At 42.2% G+C, this 9291-nt stretch overlaps 1 pseudogene; it reads left to right on the top strand.

Annotated features, from left to right (window-relative positions):
* Positions 1 to 5355: 5355 nt before the first annotated feature.
* On the top strand, positions 5356 to 9036 carry LOC101349542 (nascent polypeptide-associated complex subunit alpha-like; annotated as a pseudogene).
* Positions 9037 to 9291: the final 255 nt, after the last annotated feature.

The raw sequence follows: 9291 nt of genomic DNA on the forward strand, positions 1-9291 counted from the left end.
CACACACACATATATATATATATGCTTCACTGGTTTTGCTTCTCTAGAGAACCCAGCAGTGCCTGATGCTGGGAAATAAGACCAATTACCCTCATTATTTACCTGTGTTTACAGATTTTCCCATATTGAAAAAAATCTAAAAATCCTATTCAAATAAAGAGTTTAAAGATCAGTACCTTATGGGTCAAATTGTCACTATACAATTATAGTATTAGAATTATAGAATTTGTTTAAACAGCAAGATCTAAAGAAGCCTCTGAAATGTTTTACTTTGTAAAGTTTTCAGAAAATATGGGACTTACAACCACCAAGAAAGAAGAGCTGGGAGCGGAGTGCATCCTTTGGACCTGGGATCCCTGCGCTGAGAACCTCCTAGACCCAGGGAAAGATTGATGCCTAGACACACAGAGATTTCCAAGGAAAACTGGGCCCACAGTTGTTAAAAGGAGACAAGGACATTTCCCCAGAGCCAACAGAGAGAGAAAGCCTTCCCCTAGAGCTAGCATCCTGAATTTGGACTTGTAGCCTTCTAAACCATGAGAAAATAAATTTATGTTCGTTAAAGTCATCCACTCGTGGTATTTCTGTTATAGCAGCACTAAGTAACTAAGACAGGTGGTATGAGTTGATATGTGTCCCCCAAAAAGATACACTCAAGCCCTTACCCCTGGTACCTGTGGATGTGACCTTATCTGGAAATAGGATCATTGTAGATGTAATCAGTTAGGTTAACATGCAGTCATACTAGAGGAGGGTGGACCTAATCCAACATGACTGGTGTCCTTATAAAAACAGGAGAAGTGACACAGACGGAAGACGGTCATGTGAAGACAGAGGCAGGGATTGGAGTTATGGTGCCACAAGCCAAGGAACACCAAGAATTGCCAGCCATCACCAGAAGCTAGGGGAGAAGCATGGAATAGATTCCATCTCGGAGACCTCAGAAAGAATTAACACTGCCAACACTCTGATTTCAGACTTCTAGCCTCCAGAACTGTGAGACCATAAATTTCTGTTGTTTTAAGCCACCTAGTTTGTGGTATTTTATTACAGCAGCCCTAAGAAACTAATGCAGTGAGCAAGCTTCTTATCAGGACTTCAGTTTCTTCAAAATGGTATTAGAATACTTACATCAAAGGACTATTGTAGGAATTAAGGGAGATAGTTATGTAAAACACTTAGTATAGCATTTGGCACATAGTAAGCACTTACAATGTGATAGCTGCTATTGTTATTATTACTATTATGAATTGTTCAATCTCTCTGCAGCATTTGACCCTTGAGAGCATCGACTCCTTAAAATTCCTCTTCTGGCTTTCTTGATGCCCTCCCTGCACTTCTAGTTTTCCTACCACAGCAATGCTTCAGAGCACCTGCCAGGGTCACAACCCTCTCCTGATAGCTCCCTAAAATCATCGGTTTCTGTGCCTGATACCATGTGTCACTGGGTCACAACCAACCGGACAAGGAGTGAGCACCTAACCCAAAGGCAACATCTATGGGTTGACCAGTGGCCCAGGAGCTACTCGGGCTCAAGACATCCAAACAAAATGGGTTCTCTATAATGAGTGATAACTCACCAAACAAATTAGATCATATCTCTTGAGCAATCTGGGCAGAGAAAAAGAGAAAGCAGGGACAGAGAGTAGCTCAATGTCTATAATGATGCCTGTGTCGGGCAGATGATCACGTAGCCTGGTCACAAGAACTACATTGTATCCTGAGGACCTTTCAGTGCCCATGAGACCTGGCTGTTTGCTATCTGAGAATGTCTTCTAGCTTCCTGTGTAGCCTCACAATAACCCCAATACCCGAAGTCCTAGCCATGGCATAAGAACGCAACGAACACAGTCCCTAAGCGATTGTGCTAGGTTGATTCAACAACTGTTTGTTAGCATATGCCACTGGTCATTCACTCCCATAGCTTGACCACTCCCTTCTCTGCTGGTAATACACCAATTTCATCTCCATCCTGACCTGTTTTCTGAAGTACCAGTTCTGACTTCTGGGGCCCCACTGGCACCTCCAATGAAGCTTCCAAACAGACTTATTAAACCTTCTCTTTCTCTTTTTCTAAACCCTGGGGCATAAATATGCCCCTCCTGCTGTACTTCCTGTCTCAGTTAACAGCACTGCCTACTCCAAGTCACTTGGGCTAGATACCTTGGAGTGATCTTTGCCATGTCCCTCTTTATCAATGCCCACATCTAATCAGCATCTGAAGAGACCCTCGGTTGACCCCTCCCTTCTCCTTATGAGGACCTTTGAGATGGTAGAAGACATGGCCCTCCCCCATTATTTCTTCCACCTCACTACCCTCTCCTTATTCATTCTGCTCCCAGCCACCCTGACCTCCTTGCTGATCCTTGAAGAGACCATGTACAATCCTGCCTCAGGGCCTTTGCATGTGTTGTTCCCTCTGCCTGGGATGCTTTTCTCAATCTCTATCCTGCACCTTTCTCATATTTTTGTTCAAATATCCTTGTGCAACCTTCCCTGACCACCTTACTTAAACTCTGAGCATCTGCCAGCTAACATTCCTTAACCCCTTCTACTGTTTTACTTTCCTCTATAGGAACCCTGGTGGTGCAGTGTTAAGAGCTCAACTGCTAACCAAAAGGTCAGCAGTTCGAACCCACCAGTTGCTCCTTGGAAACCCTATGGGGTAGTTGTACTCTGTCCTATAGGGTTGCGATGAGTAGCAATCAACTTCATGGCAATGGTTTTGGTTTTTGGTTTTTATAGCTGTTTAACATGCTATATAATTTATTTATTATTTTCGTGTATTGTATTCTCCTTCCCCCTACCCTACCCTGCAAGCCCACACTGCAGAATTTGCACACCATGAGGGCAAGAATTTTTTTTTAAGTCAGATTTTTGTTGTTGTTGTAGTTTAAGTGAAAGTTCACATTTCAAGTTAGTCTCTCATACAAAACTTTGTACATACATTGTTATGTGCCACTAATTGCTCTCCCTGTACCGTGACAGCACACTCCTCCTTTCCACCCCTGATTTCCCATGTCCATTCAACCAGCTCCTGACCCTTTCTGCCTTCCCATCTCACCTCCGGACAGAAGCTGCCCATTTAGTCTCATGTATCTACTTGAGCTAAGAAGCACACTCTTGACAAGTATCATTTTATGTCCCACAGTCCAGTCCAATCTTTATCTGAAGAGTTGGACTCAGGAATTGTTGTAGTTCTGGGTAGATAGAGAGTCCGGGGGCCATGCTTTGTGGGGTTCCTCCAGTCTCAGTCAGACCATTAAGTCAGGTCTTTTTACTAGAATTTGAGTTCTGCACCCCATCTTTCTCCTGCTCCATCAGGGACTCTCTGTTGTGTTCCCTGTCAGGGCGGTCATTGGTGATAGCCGGGCACCATCTTGTTCTTCTGGTCTCAGGCTGATGAAGTCTCTGGTTTATGTGGCTCTTTTGTCTCTGGGGCTAATACTTTCCTTGTGTCTTTGGTGTTCTTCATTCTCCTCTACTCCAGGTGGTTGGGAACAATTGATGCATCTTAGATGGCCACTTGCTAGCATTTAAGACCCCGGATGGAGGGCAGGAACTTTTATCCCTATTGTTCACAGTAGTGTTCGGCACATAGTAAACGCTCAGTAAATGTGTGTTTAATTAATTAATTAATCTCTTCCCTGCCACCATTCTTGTAGTCTCACTACAATGTTCCATCATGGTTGTACGCTCCTGATCTACATGGAAAAATAAAAAATCTGGCCACTTGGAACTGTCCTCTGGAATGGTATAAGCTCTGTGTCTGGGCCCTTCTAGGCTGTTAAGGGCTTAGACTTGTCAGAGTGGTGGTGTTCTCAGCCTTCTTTTATGTCCTTGCCACAAAAGGCAATATTCTGTGCCTTCTGGAAAACCGGCATCCCATCTGGCTCCTCCAGGAATTTGGTGGAGGTCGAATCCTTCAAATCTCCATGATTGTTTACCTTTAGTTTTCTACTCCCACTGAAGCCGTTTGTCATGGATTGAATTATGTCCCCCAAAAAATGTGTGTATCATTTTGGCTGGGCCATGATTCCCAGTACTGTATGGTTGTCCTCCATTTTGTGACTGTAATTTTGTTAAAGCGGATTAGGGTGGGATTGTAATACCCTTACTAAGGTCACATCCCTGATCCAAAAGGGAGTTTCCGTGGGGTGTGGGCTGCACCAACTTTTATCTCTCAAGAGATAAAAGGGAAAAGGAAGCAAACAGAGAGGGGGCACCTCATACCACAAAGAAAGCAGTGCCAGGAGCAGAACGTGCCCTTTGGCCCCGGGATTCCTGTGCAGAAAAGCTCCTAGTCCAGGGGAAGACTGATGAGAAGGCCAACAGAGAGAGAAAGCCTTCCCCTGGAGCTGATGCCCTGCAATTTGGACTTTCAGCCTACTTTACTGTGAGGAAATAAATTTCTCTTTGTTAAAGCCATCCACTTGTGGTATTTCTGTTACAGCAGCACTACATGACTAAGATACCATTATCCCTCCCTCTTTTCCAATAAGTAAATTTATATGATAATTAATTGATGATTAATTTTTGTTTAAAAACCATGTTTTATTTTTAAAGCATTTTCCCATTATAAGAGCAACACGTGCATTTTATAAAATGTTTTAAAATATACAAAAAAGTTACCCCAAAATAATCATTATTTTTGTTTTGCCATTTTTCTTTTTATGCGTATTTTCTACATGAATATATATTTATTTCCTGCTTTTTTCAATGAATAGTATAATGATATTTTGGTGTTGATACAAAATTCTTCATCTATACTATTCTTAATAAATAAGTATCTAATATAATTTAGGTAACTTCATTTTTTTCTACCATTCTCCTACATTTGGACACGTATTTGCAATTTCTTGCATGAACTAAACATGACATGAACTTCTTTTTGTATATGGCTTTCCTGATTTTGTTGTTGTTTTTGGGTGCCGTCAAGTTGATTCTGACACAGCCACCCTATGTGTCAGGAAACCCTATGAGGCAGAGTAGAAACGCCCCATAGAGTTTCCTAGGCTGTAATCTAGAGCAGATCGCCAGGTCTTTTCTCTTGTGGAGTTGCTGGTAGGTTTGAACCGCTGACCTTTCGGTTAGCTGCCAAGCACTTAACCACTATGCCACCAGGGCTTCTTTCAACTTTAAGATTATCGTATCACACTTGGGTTCCAGAAGAGGAATTATTGGATCGAAGAGTATGAATAATCATAAAGCTCTTGATAATCTACAACCTAACTTCTCTCTAACGGTGCTTTCTTTAAGCTCTTTTGGATGCAAGGAATCACTTGGGTTACCTCAATCACTGGGAAGTTTATAGGAATAATAACTGTAGAAACACTCAGGGCGGGAATCCAAGCCATGAAGCCAGGCCCCATAGGAACTCACAGAGTAAACCAGAACCAGCTGAACACACCAGCTGCAACTGAAGAGCCATTCAGGAGGAGGGGAGCTCTGGGGACGGCTCCCTCGTCGCCCAGCAGGAGGTACAGCACAGGAATTTCTGTCCCGGGAATCTACCACTACCAACTGGTCTACTTCCACTTCTGCTCTATTACCAACTCAACTTCCTTCCGTATCTCTAATTCTGTTTTCCTGCAGAAGCAATGTGATTAGCTCAGCTAATAATCATCATGCTATTTAGACTGAATTTTTACTTCAGGCAACCTCATCGGTCACTTGGACTGATTCTATTTGGCTGAACTTGATTAAGTGTCTACCACTGTCTTGATCCTCTGTGGCCAAGGTGTGGGGTGAGTGGAAGCAGGACATGGTCCCCCACTGTTGAGCTTATGGTAATCTGCTTATAATTATTCAAAATATTTAAGCACCAGGATAGCACAGGACTTAACAGTCAGTCTTAGCCGACGTGCCCTTGTGGAGTGTCCCTGCCAGATACAAGCCCGGCTGAGGGTCAGCAGGCAGGGTGACCAGTCTGCCCCGTACCAGTGTGCACGCCCATCCGAAAGGTAGGAGAGTGCTGGGTGCCTGCTAATGACGAGTGAACACTGGCCTTCTTTTTAAAATTTTCTCAGCTGTGTAGGCAAAATGGTATTTTTTTTTAATCAGTTTTTTTTTTAATTCTTTTGTTATCAGTAATCATTCGTTCATTCAACAAATATTTAATAAATGTCTTCCAGGTATCAGACTCTGTGCCAGCTGTGGGAGACATGGCAGACTATGCCCTGGTGGAATCTGGTGGGAGAGGCTGTCCCTACCCTCTTCTTATACAATGAATTAGAATTATGCCTGCGCTAAGCACCGTGAAGCCTAAGTGCTTCACGAGTTTATAACAGGGGCTCCTGGCCTAGGCTGGGAGGCCTCCCTGAGCGAGTGGGTTCTTAGGCGAGATCTGAAGGATGAGTAGGAGTTGGCTAGATCACAAGAGGTAGAGGGATAGGTAAGGATGGGAGGAGTGTACAGCAGTGTTTAATGGGAAGGAGCCTTATAGAGGACTTTAATCTTTACATTTACAAGTGATGGGAGGTCAGCAAAGGGTTTTAAGGGTATGTGTGTGTGTATTTAAGATGTAATTAGAATAGTCTTTTGTAAATGATCCCTCTGTGTGAGGGACTACCACTTATCTTGTCAGTTCGCTGTACTATGGTAGCTTGTGTGTTGCTGTGATGCTGGAAGCTATACCACTGGTATTTCAAATACCAGCAGGGTCACCTACGGTGGACAGGTTTCAGCAGAGCTTCCAGACCAAGACAGACAAGGACGAGAGGCCTGGCGATCTACTTCTGAAAATGATCCAATGAAAAACTTTATAGATCACAACAGACTATTGTCCAATATAGTGCTACAAGATGAGACCCTACATTCGAAAACCAAAAAAACCAAACTCTTTGCTATCGAGTCGATTCTGACTCATAGCGACCCTACAGGACAGAGTTGAACTGCCCCATAGAGTTTCCAAGGAGCCCCTGGTGGACTCGAACTGCCAACCTTTTGGTTAGCAGACGTAGCTCTTAACCACTACACTACCAGGGTTGTTGGAGGGCACACAAAATACACAGTGGTCACAATGGACTCAGTGATTGTGAAGCTGGTGCAGGACTGGGCAATGTTTCACTCTGCTGTACATGGGGTTGTCATGAGTCAGAGCCGTCTCAGTGGCAACTGATGACTGTGTAGAGAATGGAATGAGAGAGAGCTAGAGGAAGTGCACAGAGGCCACTTGGGGGCTACTGCACTAGACTTAGTGAGAGAAATGGTGGCTTCGACTACGGTGGTGACATCGACAATGGAGAAGATATTGAAGAAGTAAAACTGACAACACTTTGTAACATGTTGGGCTTGGGGGTGTAGCAGAGAATGAAGTTAATGATGATCTCCAAGTTTAATATTCTACATGTTTTTTTTTTTCTTTTCTGACTAGCTTATTCATGTCTGTTGTTCGTTATTTGTCGGGTAGTTTTAAGATTTTCTGTTTGTTTTTTATGACTGTGATAGTAAGGATAATAAATCCTGGAGTTTGCCTTTCTTTCTTTGGACATGAAGAAGACCTTTCAAAATTTGCATATTGTAGTTTAATATTTTTATTGTAGCTATCCAGCTTTTCTTGGAAACTTACATTAGATTTAGGTTATTTTCATAGTTCTTTTGATTGAAAGCTGACTGTATTAAGTAATGCTGAAATGAATAAGTGTGAATTTAAGGCTGATGGCTAATGAGCAAGTAAATTAGCATTTCAAAGAGGTGCCAAAAGATCTCTGGAAGGTTCCCCCCACGGTCATAGTGAAGGCCAATATTTTTAATTTTAACTTCTGAATAATGACGATACATATCCTGTACAAGAGCAAGATTGTTTACACCTCTGTGTCCATTCCACTTAATGCTCCCTCCCTGCAGTCACTTGTATTCATTTCCAGAATTTATTTATAAGAAAAATAAATAAATATCGACCTATGTTGATACTCTTCCCTACTTATTTTTAAAAGAAAAAGTAGCATAATATATATATTGTCATGAGCCTTGGTCTTTTTCATCAAACAACGTATCTTGTAGCCCTTTCCAGGTGAGAATAGAGGGTACTTCTTCATTTTTTACAGCTGTATAGTATTCCATTATGTCGATGTAGCATAGTTTGTAAAACCAAGTCTCTACTGAATTCAACCTTTGCCTATGGCTATTACAATGTCACAGTGAATAACTTTGTACACACATCGTTTCACACCTACATGAGAATGACTCTAAGATAAGTTTCTGGGGCATTGGGTAATTACAAAGACTGATCCAGGCTTTGTGAAACCTGAAGATTATAATTCTGTGGGACTTTATTAAGAAAAAGAATATAGCTCCTCCGCGCCAGGCTTCCTTCTGCAACAGGCGTAGGTCATGCTGTCTCTTGCTCTCTTTCTGCTGCCACCTTGGTTCTGCGTTCCCCACAGAAAATGCCCCGGGGAAGCCACAGAAACCATCCCTGCTACAGAGCAGGAGTTGCCACCACCCCAGCTTGAGACAGGGTCCGGAACAGAATCTGACAGTGACGAATCAGTACCAGAGCTCGAGGAACAGGATTCCACACAGGCAACGACACAACAAGCCCAGATGGCGGCAGCAGCTTAAATCGATGAATAGCCAGTCAGTAAGGCAAAACAAGAGTCGGAGTGAAAAGAAGGCACGAAGCCTATGTCCAAACTGGGTCTTCGACAAGTCACAGGGGTTACTAGAGTCACTATCTAGAAATCTAAGAATATCCTCTTTGTCATCACAAAGCCAGATGTCTATAAGAGCCCAGCTTCAGATACCTACATAGTTTTGGGGGAAGCCAAGACTAAAGATTTATCTCAGCAAGCACAGCTGGCAGCTGCAGAGAAATTCAGAGTTCAAGACTAAGCTGTCTTGAACATTCAAGAAAACACACAAACTCTAACTGTGCAAGAGGAGAGTGAAGAGGAAGAGGTTGATGAAACAGGTGTGGAAGTTAAGGACATAGAATTGGTCATGTCACAAGCAAACGTGTCAAGAGCAAAGGCTGTCCAAGCCGTGAAGAACAGTAATGATATTGTAAATGCTATTATGGAATTAACAATGTAACCATCTGAAAACGAGGATTTTTTTTTGGTGTTTCAAAAGAGTAACTGTAGTTTGGTTTGAAATTTGTACTGTTTCTATCATTAATAAAGTTGTGGCTTCTTATTGAATGAAAAAAAGAAAGAAAAAGAATATAAAATCATAAATCCAAATCAGGTACACAAATATTTATGTAGTGTACAAAAGGAAATATTAATAAATTATAAAATTTAAAAAGCTAACAAATATCACGTAATCCTTAAAAAATGACACAGCATT

This window comes from Trichechus manatus, unplaced genomic scaffold (genome assembly GCF_000243295.1).
Source record: "Trichechus manatus latirostris isolate Lorelei unplaced genomic scaffold, TriManLat1.0 scaffold00044, whole genome shotgun sequence".
Taxonomy (NCBI): domain Eukaryota; kingdom Metazoa; phylum Chordata; class Mammalia; order Sirenia; family Trichechidae; genus Trichechus; species Trichechus manatus.